Source organism: Apium graveolens, chromosome 4 (assembly GCF_009905375.1).
Source record: "Apium graveolens cultivar Ventura chromosome 4, ASM990537v1, whole genome shotgun sequence".
Taxonomy (NCBI): Eukaryota; Viridiplantae; Streptophyta; class Magnoliopsida; order Apiales; family Apiaceae; genus Apium; species Apium graveolens.
The window spans coordinates 14,324,151-14,339,882 of NC_133650.1; the positions used below are offsets into that span (position 1 = coordinate 14,324,151).

The 15,732-nt window shown below is 31.6% G+C and overlaps 1 long non-coding RNA gene across 10 annotated transcripts; it reads left to right on the forward strand.

Moving 5' to 3' along the window:
- Window positions 1-9,280: 9,280 nt before the first annotated feature.
- On the forward strand, window positions 9,281-13,883 carry LOC141717788 (uncharacterized). Of its 10 annotated transcripts, none has more exons than XR_012573804.1 (6): window positions 9,281-9,951; window positions 10,168-10,645; window positions 10,735-10,884; window positions 11,077-11,361; window positions 12,128-12,186; window positions 12,447-12,858. It is a non-coding gene; the product is annotated as an uncharacterized LOC141717788 (long non-coding RNA). The 10 variants fall into 10 exon arrangements; XR_012573798.1 differs by having other exon boundaries at window positions 9,281-9,707; window positions 9,907-9,951; window positions 10,735-11,361; XR_012573801.1 differs by having other exon boundaries at window positions 11,045-11,361; window positions 12,447-12,857.
- Window positions 13,884-15,732: the final 1,849 nt, after the last annotated feature.

Here is a 15,732-nt window from a genome sequence, read left to right on the forward strand (position 1 = left end):
CTTAAAATGATGTATTGTTAAAATAAGATTTTGTAAAATTTTAGTTCTAGCATAAAATAATAATATTAAATTAATTTACACAAAAATAAGATCTAAATCATAATAATTAAAACAAATATAATTAACAAGGGCTTAATTAAATCAAAACCCAGCCCATTAACAAAAACCTTAGCCATTTATCATTTATATCTAAAACCATCACAAACAGAACCAATTGATGTGGCCGCCTCATCTTCGATTTACAATTTTCTCTATCCTCCTATTTCGACTTCCCCACATTCACCATCCCCTCCTCCTCTCACATTCATCTTATATTCTCATATACTATCATCAGATTGGCTTTTGACTGAAAGCTATGGAGTCGAAATCCAATGCAGAGATGATGAAGAAGAGCAAGAGATTGATTAAAAATGACGAGAAGATGAAGAAGATGAAGTGCGGAGAATGAATTGAATCTGTAAAAAGAAGAGGAGGGTTTGCGAGAGGTAGGGCGGGGAGTGTGTGCGAGAGAGGTAGGTGAGGCTGGAGTTGCTCGTTGGAAGTTCGGGCGGAGGAGGCGGAGATGCGGCGGCGACGGTGGTGATTGATCCGTCAGTGATTGCGTTGAGGAGTTTATGGAGCAGTATGTAGGTAGGTTTATGAGTTGTGCTAAGAAGATTGGGGGACAAGTTGAGAAACAACCCTTTTGTTGAATTTTGTTATTTGCTTTGTTTTTAATTATTGTTTGAATTTTTTAAGAGTTTGTTAAAGATGTTGCACAAATTATATCTTAATTCGAATTGAATTAAGTTATGAATAGACTTGTTAGTATTGGAATTTTAGTCTATAACAGCTGTGTTAGTTATAGTGTTTGTGTTAGTTATAGTGTTTGTAAGTTAAATGACTTGCGGAGAGAGAGATTGAGAGTCTGTTGATGTGCTGAGGTTATTTTGTAATGTTTGCTGGTGAAATGGCTTGTGCAGAGATAGAGAGAGATTGTTTGATATGATACGGTTATTTATAATGTTTGAAAATTAAATGACTGATGTACAAAGATAGATTATAATGAAATAAGTTTTGAGTTGAATTGGGTTATCGGAATATGCTCAGAATTTTAGCAAACTCACCGGTTCTGGAAATTTTTCAGTTTCCGGTGAGATTTTTTAAAAAAAATAGTTTTAATTAATTCAACCGAAATCAGTTAAATTTAGAATTTTTATTTTTGACCGGATAAGGTCAAATTTAAGTTTTGGGCGGTTTTTTAAAAAATTTCTGAAAATTCAATTTTTTAGTGGGATTTTTAAATTTTATGTAGAAATTTTAATTTGACCGTCTTCGGTCGAATTTGGGCAGTCAAATTTAAGCGGTTATATTCATTCAGTCGTAATTATCCGGTCGAATTTAGTTAAATATGAAGGAACTCCTAAATTCGACTCCCTTTATTACAACTGATTCAAAATCGGCCGAACTAAGTTAAATTCGATCGCACGCGGTCGAATTTAGCCTTTTTTCTTGTAGTGAAATTTGCATCTTTTTCTGAATTATTATTATCCTGGTGCCATGGTTGTGCTTTATTACTAGTTTAAATGACTTTACCATAAGCAATTGCTATATGAAAAACAAGCTCATAGCTTCACCTTGCAATCATTTTATTTTGGGCTAATCCCAACTTATAAATGGCGAAATCATAGCATCAAACTCCAACTTTTGCCATGCCACTTATTTTGATGAGCCATTTAAACAAACTGCCAAATACCCATTTTACTATGAAAACGTGTATGGCCAAAATTTAGAAGTCGAACACTTCGAGGGGTTTTTTTATAAGACACACATTTACAATTACAATTTTGCACTACTCGGAGTAACTCCAAATGCATATAATTCTTTCACTAAATTTAGTAGAGAAAAATGTCTATTGTATTTACTCACCGGAGTTACTATAGTGTATCATAATGGTAGATTTATAGTTTTTCAATCAAAGTTTGCAATTATAAAAATGCCACTCTTACATTAAATACATTATAAGTACAACTCTTACTAGTAAACTACAATGCCAAAGTCATAGCTTCTCAACAATAAAGTGGTTGGGAGGTAAGCAAATTTCATTTTTTTTTTGTCAGTAATCAATGAATTCATTGATAAATTATATTCAGAATATAATTAACGAAGATAAAGCATATCTTTCATTCAAAAAGTGTTTATCATCTTACCGAAGGTCATGCATAGATGTACCCGGAATCTTAGATAATAAAACCTTAATATCTGAAGTATTCAAACCCGCAAAAAGGCCTCGTTAAAACCTCCAAGAATAAAAATCAATAGAAAAAAAGATGAAGGAGTAAAAAAGAGTTCCCAGATCAAATTACATTTTACACAAGGCTAATAAAACTAGTGTCTTCCGCTAGAGGTAAAAATTGCTCGTGTCATCAAAATTTGTAGTTAAGTTGCATTGTACTCTGAAATCCTTGGCTATATGGTTGTACTTTAAAATCTGAAACCCTTCCCATTATCGAGAAGTGCACCATATCATCAAAATTGGAGCAAAATTATCTTGTACTCTTGTAGCTAATCATTTTAGAGTCTTATAATAAAACACTCATTTATGTTTTTTCAAACATCCTGAAAATGAGAACAAAACAAATAAGGATAATATTTTAGAATAAAAAATATTATATCTAACCAAAGAAAATTTTTAGTTAGACACAAAAAGCCAACAAATTGACACACGAATGCCTCTAAAAAGCCAAAATTATGCGACTAATAAGTCACCCATAAAAGCTACACTAACAAACCATTAATGGCACAAAACCCTCTTAAAGGTAACATACTTATATTATATTATCAAACTAATACAAACTTTTTGTGCTCTTTATAAGAGATCATTTTGTCATATAAGCCACAAGATGTATATATCTATAATAATACAGGAGTCATGTTTAGCCTCTTACATTATTTTTTAGTTTCAACACACAGTTATGTATAAAAAATAATAAAAATAACCATTTTTAAAATTAATCAAAATAATCATTTCGAAAAAAGTGGTCAATTTTTAGCCAATTGGATACTTCACCAACAAAATGGGTATCACAATTTATATAAGATACATTACTAGTAGTTGGATGTTTCATATATACGATATTTTATTGACAGTTGGGTATCTCATGTATATTGTCGATTGTGTATCCCAAAGGTTATTAGCCAAAATTCTGAAACTAATAATTTATGATTAATTCTTCATGGCGATGATGGATACAAAAGATATTCCTAGGACATTTCTCTATTATTTTTATTAGTAGTCTATTATCCGGTCATATTTTTTTCCAGGACGCATTTCTTAATTTGAGAATAAATAGAGACACGAAATGCATCTTTCTAGTTTTTGCCCACATTTTTATAAGACACACTTTTTTAATTACAATTTTGGGCTACTTGGAGTAACTCCAAATACATATAGTTCATTCCCTAAATAAATAGAGAAAAATTCCTATTGTATTTGCTAACTGGAGTTACATGTATATAGTATATTATAATGATAAATTTATAATTTTTCAGTCAAATTATATAATTACAAACATGCTACTTGTACATTTATATTAAAAATATTTTATATCTCATTTAAGTTATGTATGCGTAAATATTATAAATATTAAGCTGAATTTAATATATCTTTTTATATTCATTATTTATGTAATTTTTATTATCAAAAAGTACCTTATTAGCAAAGTGAAAGAAAAGGTTGTGATTATTTTTTATTTAATTATTATTGTAACATCCCGTATCGATTAGAAAAAGTATTACGATTTTATAAGTATTAAATATATTATAATTACAACTTTTATAATAAAATATAACCCCAAAGTCATACTTTTTCAACACTAAAGTGGTTGGGAGGTTAGCAAGTTTCTACTTATATCGTATTACCAAACTAATACAAACTATTTATGCTCTTATAAGAGATCATTTTATTATCATGTAAAGCACAAGATGTATATATCTATGATAATACTGGAGGAGTAGTGTTTATCCTATTATATTATTTTTTCAGTTTCAACCAAGGTAGTATGTAGAAAAAATGACAGAAATAACCATTTTTTTAAATTAATCAAAATAAACATTCCGTAAAAAATGGCCAATTTTAGCCGATTGAATACTTCACTGACAATTGGGTATCCAAAAATATATAAGATACTTTACTGGTAGTTGGATATTTCATATAAGGGATATTCCATTAATAGTTGGGTATCTCATGTATAGTGTCGGTTGGGTATCATAAAGGATAAAATTAACCAAAATTCTGCACCAATAATTCTTTTTTTTATTTTATATAGAAATTGGTTATTCTTGTACTTCACCCTAGTATATACTATATTATAGTCTATCGATTTCTACAACAAAACATAGCAATAGCTAATGTATACTAAATTGATTGCTAGCTTTTTTGGACTAGACTGTGGTGAGTTGTTGGGTTCGTTATCTATTCGATTGTGGGTCCGTAATTTTTTTATGATTGTATATGTAAAATTAAGTTTAAAATCATAATTTGGTTGAAATTATATATGTTTTATTTAATGATTTACTAACTGAATTTTGGTTTGAAATGTTGAAATGATCAATGACGCTTTGCTAGCATTAAAGGAGAAAGGAGATTCAAGCCCTTACGCAATTAGTAAATATATTGAGGAGAAGCGGATGGCACTTCGCCAACGAATATCAGTAAGATACTAGGAATTGAAGTAATCTGCTACAAAAGGAAAGCTCTTCAAGGTTCAGGCTTCGTACAAGTTATCGGACGCTATTAATAAAAAAGCTGAAGGTTTTTAAGATCCTAATTGCTAAGAAGAAAGTGGAGTAGGTGAAGAAAACTGGTATTGCTGCTTTTAAGCCTGCAAAGAAATCGGAGTCTCTCATGTAAAGAAACCATCCAGTTACAAAGCAGCCTAAGTCCAACAAGTCTCCGGTGAAAAAAGGTGAAAAAAGCTGAAAAGGTTGCGACAAAAATAAGGTTAACAGTGGTTTTGGTTTGTGATGTGGTTTTTTATGTATTGTTGGAATTATGATTCAGAATTTTAAGTAAAATATTGATAAGACAATTTTATTTTAATGCTGATTTATTAATGTAGAAATATTAATAATTGATTAGGTTATTCATGTGATACTAGTCAAGTAAGTTTGTCTATATAAATCTTTATATAATGAGAATTGTGATGAATAAAGTTATAAGTTTGCACCAAATATTATATCATTTTCCCTCTTGTATTGAAAATAACATGATGTATAAACCAATATTTATTTTGAAATGCGTTTTTTTATGTTGGTGATCAGTGTGGTAGAAGTTATATATAAGGTTGTGGAATGTTTTATATTTTGTCATGGATGGCTTGAAGCAAATTAGTGGTGAAATGATACATTCCTCCATTGTGATTGATTAGTATTTCATGTCATGTTTTCTATCACCAGCATATTGCCAAGTTTTATCACAAATAGAAATGGGATCAAAGTTAAATGTATCTTTCTAGTTTTGGTCCATATTTTGATGTAAAATTCCTTAGATTCTACTAAGTGTCTAAGAATAAGAAATAGATAAAGGTATCCAAAATATAAGTATGTACAATTAAAATTCCTTAGCTCTCGTACAATATTAAACGACTATAACACCCAAAATTATAATTTTTTTGTAAAAACCACTAAATATGTGATAAACTCCTAACACATACTTCTCTTTTTATGATTGACTTGCTGAATATATGTTTATATATGGTAAAAAAAAAGTTCTTCTTTATCTGAAGAAATATTCTTAGTATTAAATAACCACATCCTTCTTGGTAAGCAAGTTATATGATAAAGAAGATATGGTCCTGGCCTGGTGGGCATGACACAATTTATACAACCATAACTTGTGACTTCACAATCTTTTTTATCTATTTCAAACTTGACAGAGAATTCAAAGTTTCCCTTTCACCATGTAGCCTAGCCTTATTCCAGTATTGTACTTACTATAGAAAGATGTTATATGCTCAAATTAGATTTGATGCGACATGATCATGTTTTATTTATAGTTCTTGTTGAGATTTTAAGTGCTTAGTTCTTGTATATCTCTTATCTTGAAAAACAATTATATGCATTCTTATTTGGTGTTTAACGGTATCTTAATCTAAACACGTAACAACAACTCTATTGAGAATATAAGTGTTAGCTTATATCAATGGGGACTTTTCAAATGGACTTTCTTGATATCCCGTTAACATGAAAGCTTTTGGACCGAGAAAATTTATGATTAATTCTTCATTGCGATCATGGATACGAAAGATATTCCCAGGACATTTCTCCATTATTTATATTAGTAGTCTATTGGTCGGTCATGTTCTTTTACCACGGGCAAATTACCTAATTTGAGCATAAATGGAAATAGGAAATGCATCTTTCTAGTTTTTTCCCACATATTAAAATCAAATATTATTAGATTTGATTAATAAAAAAACCCAGGGATCTGCTACTAACTTGTTTGTGTATATAATCATATATATCTAATACTCCATTATCTTTTTAAGGAGTAGGAAATTGATAAAGGTGTCTAGAACATGAGCATATAGCCATATATGTTTGTAGAAAACTTTAAGTTGCAAGTAGTTCACTTAACGTCTGATATACTCTTAAAAATATTTTTCTCCCTTAGTATGATTCACTTACCGTACATCTTTCATATATAAAGTTATATTCTTAATATTAAATAAATGCATTGTTTTGGTGTATTTTGATAGATACCCATATAAAAGTACTAGATATATGGGGACAACTATAACATTTTAAGGAAAGTAATAAATAGTGTAGAATTGTGGAATTAGGGGTAAGCAAAAAAATCAAAAAACTGAAACCGAATCAAAAAACTGAAAACCCAAAATGAATAAAATCGAAACCAACAAAAATCAAAAAAAAATGTAACTGAGCCGAACCGATGGAACGGTTTGATACCATTACGGTTTTACCCCTGTACCCGAACCGAAAAACCAAACCGCTTATATTAATTTTAAAATTATTAAAATACATTATACATGTATTTATTTATTTTATATATGAGTATATCAAACTTATACCACTGTTATATTAGAATTTGAAAAAAGTTCTGGATATCATAGTTCATAGTGTATAGACCATGAATCTTTGGTTTAAAAATGCTAATACTATTAAGGCATTTGCAGAGCTGCAGTAGTACTAATAGTAATATATATCCCACAATAAACATCATGTATGTGGTCTATTAAAGTTTTGTTTTAGTTGCTCTAAATTAGTAGAATTTCATTTCGGTGCTAGATTAGTCCATGATTGTTGATTTGTAAAAAATATAATAACTGCAAGTCCACGGTGTTTAGTTGTAGCAATCACATATTGATCCACAGAGACTATAAATTTTCAAAATCCTAACAATTTAAATCAGGTAAACTAGACAATAAGATTTGGGAGGAGTTCCAATTAACTTAATTAGCAAATAAATCAAATATTATGGAAAACCTCGGAATTTGAATCCATTAATCAATCACAATTAACATCAACAATCCCTAAAGTCATTATCTTTTCTTCACAAAAATAATGTATATCAATTAACGAGACAAGCATATACTATGAAACTTGTTATCTAACAATGACCCATCAAAATTTCATGGAGGAAGTATAGGCTCTGAAAATAAATCCGGTAACAATAATATATCAAAATCACTTTATCAATTGAACAATTAAGCACTAAGAAAAATCTATGAGAATCAAATAATGGGAACGAGAAGATATCAAAGCAATTAAATTATCTTCATCATAGGGAACAAATTTAGCTACACATGATAAAAAGATAAGCAAAATAAAAACTAACAAAATTCTAACTCTAAATTGATGTTCTAGGTGTTGGGTGTGTAAAATACAAGAAGGGATATATATATATATATGGTCTTGCTCCAATGAGAACTTTTTTACGATGAGATACGAGATTTAATCTCGACCACACAAATTTAAACCTACTTTTAATCTGGACCACTTATTTTAAATCCCGCCATCATCAACAACCATAATCTCCTCCATCATAATCTTTCTACTTATCACCACCACCTCCGGCAACCACCACCTCCGGCCACCAACAGAAAATCACCACCGTCAAACATAAAATCACCACCGGAAAATCAAAAATCACCGCATTCGACCACCTGCAAAACAGAAAATCACCACCAGAGAAAAAAAATCACCAGAACCGACCACTGTGTCTACCCACCAGATCTGTCGACCAACTACGTTCATCAACTTCATTCACCAACAGACCCACCATTATGGTATAACCACCAGAATTCACCATAAAATACCAAATATTTAAATTAAATCATCCAGATTCGAATAAAAATCACTAGAATAAATTATAATTACACTAGATCATAAATTATAATTAAACTAGATATGTAAGCATCAATCATTTTCTATGCCAATCGTAACCACATTTCATTGACGATATTTATCTATTCGTTAATCATCGTCGTCGATTAGTTTTTTTTACGGTCTTTCAATGATTTGTGACTGGATTCGTGATGATGGTAGTGTGGCGCCAGTTGAGATGTCGCTGGAATTTGGGTGACACAACCGTAATGAATGACAGCAGCGGTGAAATCGAAAGAAGATGATGGAGATTAGGAGGTGTGACGGGAGACGGTGGAGCGGTCTCCTTGGTGACGGCGGCGGCGGTGATGAGTGGGGGTAGGTGGGCTGGTTGAGGAGTAGAGAGGCAGTGTATATCTATGTATGTATATAACAAGCGTATGAGACAATTGTTTGGCAGGTGAGAGAAACCGAGAGAGATGAAAATGTGTGGTTTAGATTATAAAAGATTAATAAAAATTAAGGGTCAAGATTAGATCTCATATCTTACCAAAATAGAGGTTCTCATTTGAGCACCTGCCTATATATATAGGAAAAATATGAAGGTTTGGGTCTTGAAATAGCAAATCCTGCTTAGGATATCACTACACTATATAAGGCCTATTATAATATTTTGTTTCAGTGTAACAGCTAAATTGTGACCATAGGTGGCTTCAAATTATTTTTGACTATTTATAGTTATACTTTATTTTATTATAATGATTGGTGTCATTTACTGTAATTATAGAGAAAATGGGGTATTTACGGTTACACACCATAATTAATGTTAGGAAAGATGTAACCAATGACCAAAATTTCAGGCCGTGGAATTAAAATCATGGGGCGGGAATCCAAATTATTTCCAAATATATGAGTATAGGGATTAAAATTTATTCAAAATATTAAATTTGTCATTTCACCCTCTCCTCTCAGATTTCACTCGTCTATCACATTCACTCTACTCACTCTCTTCACATTTCACTCTCTTTAATTAGGTCTAATTCTCTCATCATTGGAAGTTCATCTTCATCATCAATCGGAAGCGGGTGTTTTTAATCATTGGGTTTTCTATCATTCTCTTTTCCATGGGTCTTCAATCGGGTTACAGTCTTCAATCGGGTATTCCCTCTTCAGTCGAGTTGAGTCTTCAATCTTGTCATCATCATCAATTATTTGGGTCTGTAAGCGGATCTTAATCTTTAATTAGGGTTTCTGAATTGAGGATTTAGCTAGTGGGTTTATCAAATAGGCTTGATGATTTGGGCCTGTAAGCTAGTTTCAATTCACTACTGATTGATTTTAAGATTCAATACTTCTGGGCTTCTCTTTGTTTGAAACTGAAGGTAATTTAAAAATCGATTCACTGAGTCATATTTTCATTAGTAAAATGTACATAATTTGTTATGTATTCATGATATTTAATTTAAAATTAAGGATGTTATGCATCGATTTTGATATGGTGCTCTTGTACGAGTATTAAGGTAGTAATACCCCCAATTTAAATAATATGAATAAGCCTCAATTGCTCATTGTTGATTCCAGGCCCTATTTAATTACTTGTTGATATGTTCCGGTGCATCTGCAAAGGTGTGCTCATTTTGGTATTTTTGATTATGTAAATTAGGTTAAAATTTTGTTCTTGATATTACTAACTAGTTTTCTAGTCAATTACGTGTACAGGTTTTACACGTGCAATTCACTGGAATTAGATTATTGGGATGCTGATTTGTTAATTTTTTGTTTAGTACAGCGAAAAATGGAAATTCTACATATTAAGTATTAATTACTCTAAAAATTAACTAGCCAGAGACCTGGGAGCTGTCAACCTGGATTGAGTACCAGTCACCTTACTTAAATAAGTGCCGGAGTTTATGTATAAAGGAAGGAGTGCAATTGTGTTCTATCAATTTAGGACTTTTTAAATGGGTTGTACCTAGTGAGACACAGTTATATTGACAATATATTTGTATTTTAAAGTTGAAATATTATAGTGACACTACTTATGGCAGTTATGACTACTATTGGAATGAGATAAGCAGCCTCCCTGAAAAAGAAGTCCAGTTATTGGGATGGAATGACTGTATATGAGAACCTTTGTCATATCATACACTTTCTAGGTGGCGAGTACCTTTGTCAAGTTTGTGACAAACTTGTCTACCCGAATGAAGCACTTCAATCATATTGCACTCATTTATACTGCAGAATCTGTTTTGTTGACGTTGTTTTAACTACCAAGGTCTGCCCCTGTCATGGATACTTGGTGACAGTACAAGACTCTAAGGTTATGACTTTAATATATTATAGGTATTCAATTTAGTGTATGAAATGATTTTGGCGATCTTAATTTCTTCACTTACCTAATTATTGCAGCCACTAGTTGTATCCGACAAAGCTTTGGCTGAAAGACTAGACTGAACACTAGTGCGGTGCTCGTATCACATGAGTGGATGCTCATGGCAGGGCCCTTTTTCTTAATGCAAGTCACATTGTTCTGGATGCTCCTTCAGAAATTCTCTCATGGTATGTAACAGAGGCTTGTACATTGTTAAGTACGTGAGCATGCTCAAACTTGTGTTGTGAGTGTACAAATGTCTACATGTGATGTTCAATTTCTAGTGCAAGTCCCTAATCTCTTACATTGATAATATTTCTTATTTATTGTCCAACTACATTTTTTGAGTCCACGAGCTCAGAACAGTTCACAATTCGTAGCCCAAGCCTCGCAGGCAATAGTATCTCAGGCTGCAACTGCCCCTCCATCTGCAGATAATGCCAGTACTTCAGCTACTTGGCCAACTGTAGAGCAGTGATCTCTACAACAGTTACAAGAATTTTATGAGCAGTATGTACAATCTATGCAGAAGTTGCATCAGCATGCACCGCTTGTAGGAGGACAGCCTCGAGTCTATTCTCAGAACTTAGCTCCAAGTTCAACCCAACCCCATTATCAATTAATGCAGCAGCTCCAATGCCAAAGCCAAGAAAAAACTCGGCCCCGTAAGTATACCAATTTTTAATTAATTAGCCAATTTTGGCGCATTAATTAAAACAAATTATTTAAACCTTTAAATACTCTGATCATCTGCACTTCATGATCTATACTATACTCTCAAAATTATACCATCTATACTTCCCATTTATACATTCACTGTTAGTTAAATAACCTCAAGTTCTCACTCTAAAGCAAAAATATTTATCTCCGGTTCTTTACAACCTACAGCACGCACTGATATACACTCACACATAGCATCAATCTCATGCATAACACACACTTGATAATTTTTTGTTTCAAGTTTAATACATCAATTTCTTCTCATTTCTTTACATTATTTTAGAAACGTAATCATTTTGAGTTTGTTAACATACTCGTGTATATCACAAAATTGCCTTCTTTTTTGAAGTTGGTACTGCATAGTTGAGTGAATCTAGGGTTTTTTACAAATTCTATGTGCTTTGATTTTGCAAGTCTTTGTGAACATGTAATATCAGTTTACTTTTTTTCGTGCATGGTATAACACAATAGAGGAGGAAAAATCCTGCATTGACAAATAATTTTCCGAAAACAACAGCCTCATACAATTAGTATGCTTTGTTAGTCTATTTTGCTTTTAAATTTCTTTAACTTTGCAGTTGTCTATTTGTCAAATATATTGACTAGCTCATATTACTTCGATTCCTATAGATTTCTCTCTATTTTATTCTAAACATGAACTTCTTGTACATAGTATTAATATCTGATCTGTTGTTTGTAACATGTGAAAAGAAACCATGGTGGAAAACAATATAAATGAACGTCTAATGAAGCTGGCAGAAGCTCGAAAAGTAAGTTATATATCAAACAGTGTAACCTTGTACATCTGATAAATCGATTTTTCTCTAAATTTCATAAGTTTAGCTCATTTTGATTGGCTCGTTTTTTAAAAATGGTGTATCCCCTGCTTACACAAAAATCACACCAATCAAAATGGGCTAAATTCAAAAATCATCTATGGCTTGAGTTTTCATAGATTGAGTTTTGTGAAACACGACAAGTCTCGATTACAAGCCTAGTTTAATAATTTTTCACATAATAATTCTTTCAGTGTAAAGAAGAAGGAAACCTCTTCAAAAAAGAAGATACCTAAAAAGCATTAGTGGAAGAGAAGGATAAAGAACCTATGTGAGCAGTATAAGAGAAGAAAGAATGTTAAAAGTGATAATGTTGTCACCGTAAAGTTGTATTGTACCTAGCAAGTAATTTTCATGATCTTGATGTGGTACCTAGCTAGCTAAGATAGTTTTAGTTTCTAGTACTTGTTTTGGTATAATGGGTAGGCTTGGAACTGGTTGGTGGTTGATAGTACTTATCTGGTTGTTTTGGTGGTTGGATTGTTTTTGATGATGAATGTTTGTTAAACTTTGAAATGGGGAAGTTCTATTTTCAAACATTATATTGCCCTTTTTTTCATAAAGTGTTGGCAATGAGTCCTGTAAACTGTAGCTATTGATATAAATTATACAGATTCTCTGTTGGTAAATATCAAAAAAAATATTGGTAAAGATTTAAAAGTGTAGGTAAAGGTATAAAAGGTTTATATAAAAGTGTTACTATAGATAACAAGTTGTAGCTATTAATAAATTTGTTTTTCAAAATTTAGTGTTATGGTAACACCAAATAAGATGTAACAAATACCATAATGGTGTTACCATAGGTCTATAGTTACAACAATTTTAATGTTACCAAAACAACAAAAGTATAGTCATAGATGTCCTATGATTTCACATTTTCTGGTGTTACCAAAAATTGAAAAAGTGTTACTATAGACCCCTATGTTGGGGCTGATATTAGTTACGGTCCTATTTTTTGAAAAAGTGTTATCATAGCCATTTTCTTCACTTTCAACAATGTTTTTTGGCCTTTATTCACCCTTTTTTAGGTGTTACATGGTTTGGTAATGATTTTCGGTAAAAACCAAGTCAAACCAAACTGTGCACACCTTTACGTGGAATGTTCTCAGGTTTGCTTTGGTTTTTTTCTCAACAGTACTAAGGTGATGATTTAAGTCCGATAGCATTGTTGTGTTAGTCGACTTGGAAAGTATGGAAACAACGAGGATTGGAAGCTGTAGAGTTGGTCACTCCAGCAAAAACTCTCTTCAATCAATGAAAAAATGCTCAAGATAAAACCACTGACACATCTCTTGGGTTCATGACACAGATGGATGGTGCGTAGCATTAGAGCGTACCAGATGAAAATACAATTAAACTAAATACTGACACTATTTGCAGTTTCTCATTATTTTAGTATTTCTGGAATGGCTCAAGATTATGTAAGTGGACTTATTGAGTCTATAGAATGATGCAAGCAAGACAACATTTTATCAAAAGTGACCACGGAAATAGGCATCAGGACAGCCTTGGTAAACCTTGAGTTGGATAAAAAATAGTGGAGCAGCGTGGTGATAAAAACATATTTCAAGTGGTCATACATGTAGGAATGGGCACGGAGCACTTCGAGGTCGGGAAGTAGTGTCCCCGCCCCCAATCCCTCATATCGACCCCAAAAATCACGCCGAACCCCGATACCCGCCCCGAACAAGGAACGGGGATCCCCACAGGTTTTCGGGGAATTTAAATTTTAATTAAAAAATAATAATGTAATTTTATATTTTATATTTTTAATAAAAAAATTAAAATACTAATTGATAGCATATAAATATATTGAAATTATCTCATATTTTTAATATCAAATTATATCAAAATTTTATATAATACAAATAAACGGCAAATTTTAAGTTATAAAAATATATTGTATTATATTATATTATAATGTAAAATAAAATATTGATCAATAAATTATAGATTATTTTAAATTCAAATAATATTATAAAATTTATTTATTTTAATTATTAATTTAGTAATATATTTATATTATATATATACATATTATTTATATACACAATCGGGGCGAGGAATCACTCCGCCCCGATCCCCCGATCACCGAAATCTTCATAAAATTCTCCCTCATCACCGTCTCGCCCCTAAAAAATTCCTTAAATCCCGACCCGAACGAGGCGGAGTGAATGTCCATCCCTACAAACACTTTTTGAATCAAGTAATGTACTATTTAGCGAGACTTACTCATTCCATAGCGGATTGTGTTTTATGAGTGGATAATGCACACTCGGATTTAATTAATGTATGTGCAAATATTTAATTAATTAATACGATTTCAATTTCTTGGAAAAAAGGATATTATGCGCATAACTTGACCTAACAAAACCCGGAAATGGTCTTTTCAATAGGGAGTTAATTACTTTCGATTTCAAAATAAAAACCTAAAGAATTCTCATGAAGCATTTAAATCTTCTTTATATGCAAAGAAAATAATATTATGTTATTAATGTTTCTTAGCTTCCTTAATTTGTAGAGAAATTATTCATGCACACATTTGTCTCCATCAAGACTTGAACCATCGACAAGATGAGAAGTATATATCCATTGTTTTATATAAGAAAATGTCCAATAGTATGTTTTTCTCCATGCTACATCTATAAAAGTTGTTGGGGTGTTATTTTATATAAGAACATATTTAATGATGTGCTAAATGATAAATGATGTGCCTTCCTATAATATTACTTGCCAAATTTAAAAAAGATTGGCCTAAAGATTGTAGTTCCTGAACAATTTCCTTAACTATCTTGAATTGTTGTAGTTCCTGAACAATTTCTTAACTATCTTGAATTTAGAAGGCTATTATTTTGTTCATTACACTACAACAAAATGGGGCATTTACGACGGTTTTATTGTTCGAAAACCGTCGTAATTGAGCCAATTATGACAGGTTTTTTCCGTCATTTTTGCTCGAGTAGAAAGTTCGAAATTTCATCACAAATTTGCATTGCATCGTAAGTTGAAACACTGGGACCCACTTCTGGGGTTAAATAATAATAAAAACTTACGACGTAATATTCTGTCATATGTTGGTAACTTCCGACAGAAATATCGTCGGATGTTATAAAGTGGGACCCACATGTAATAAATTTGAACCCTTATTACGACGAAATTATATGTCGTAAGCTATTAACTTCCGACAGTAAAAATGTCGTATTTGATTTTTAGAAAAATTAAATTAAGACAAAAAATGTTATGAACAGTCGTCGTAAGTTTGTATTTCCAGAAAAACATTTATTCTTACCATTTAATTTCCAGCCATTTTTGGCTTCCAAATCAAATTCTAAACCAGGCTTTCAATCAGACATCAATCCCTAATTTAAAATATGTAACCAAGCACTACCAACATGTATAATTAACACTGCAAGTCAAAATACCTAAATAATATTAATACGACCGTAAATCCATACTCGTTCACAAGCAAAAGCCTAGAGT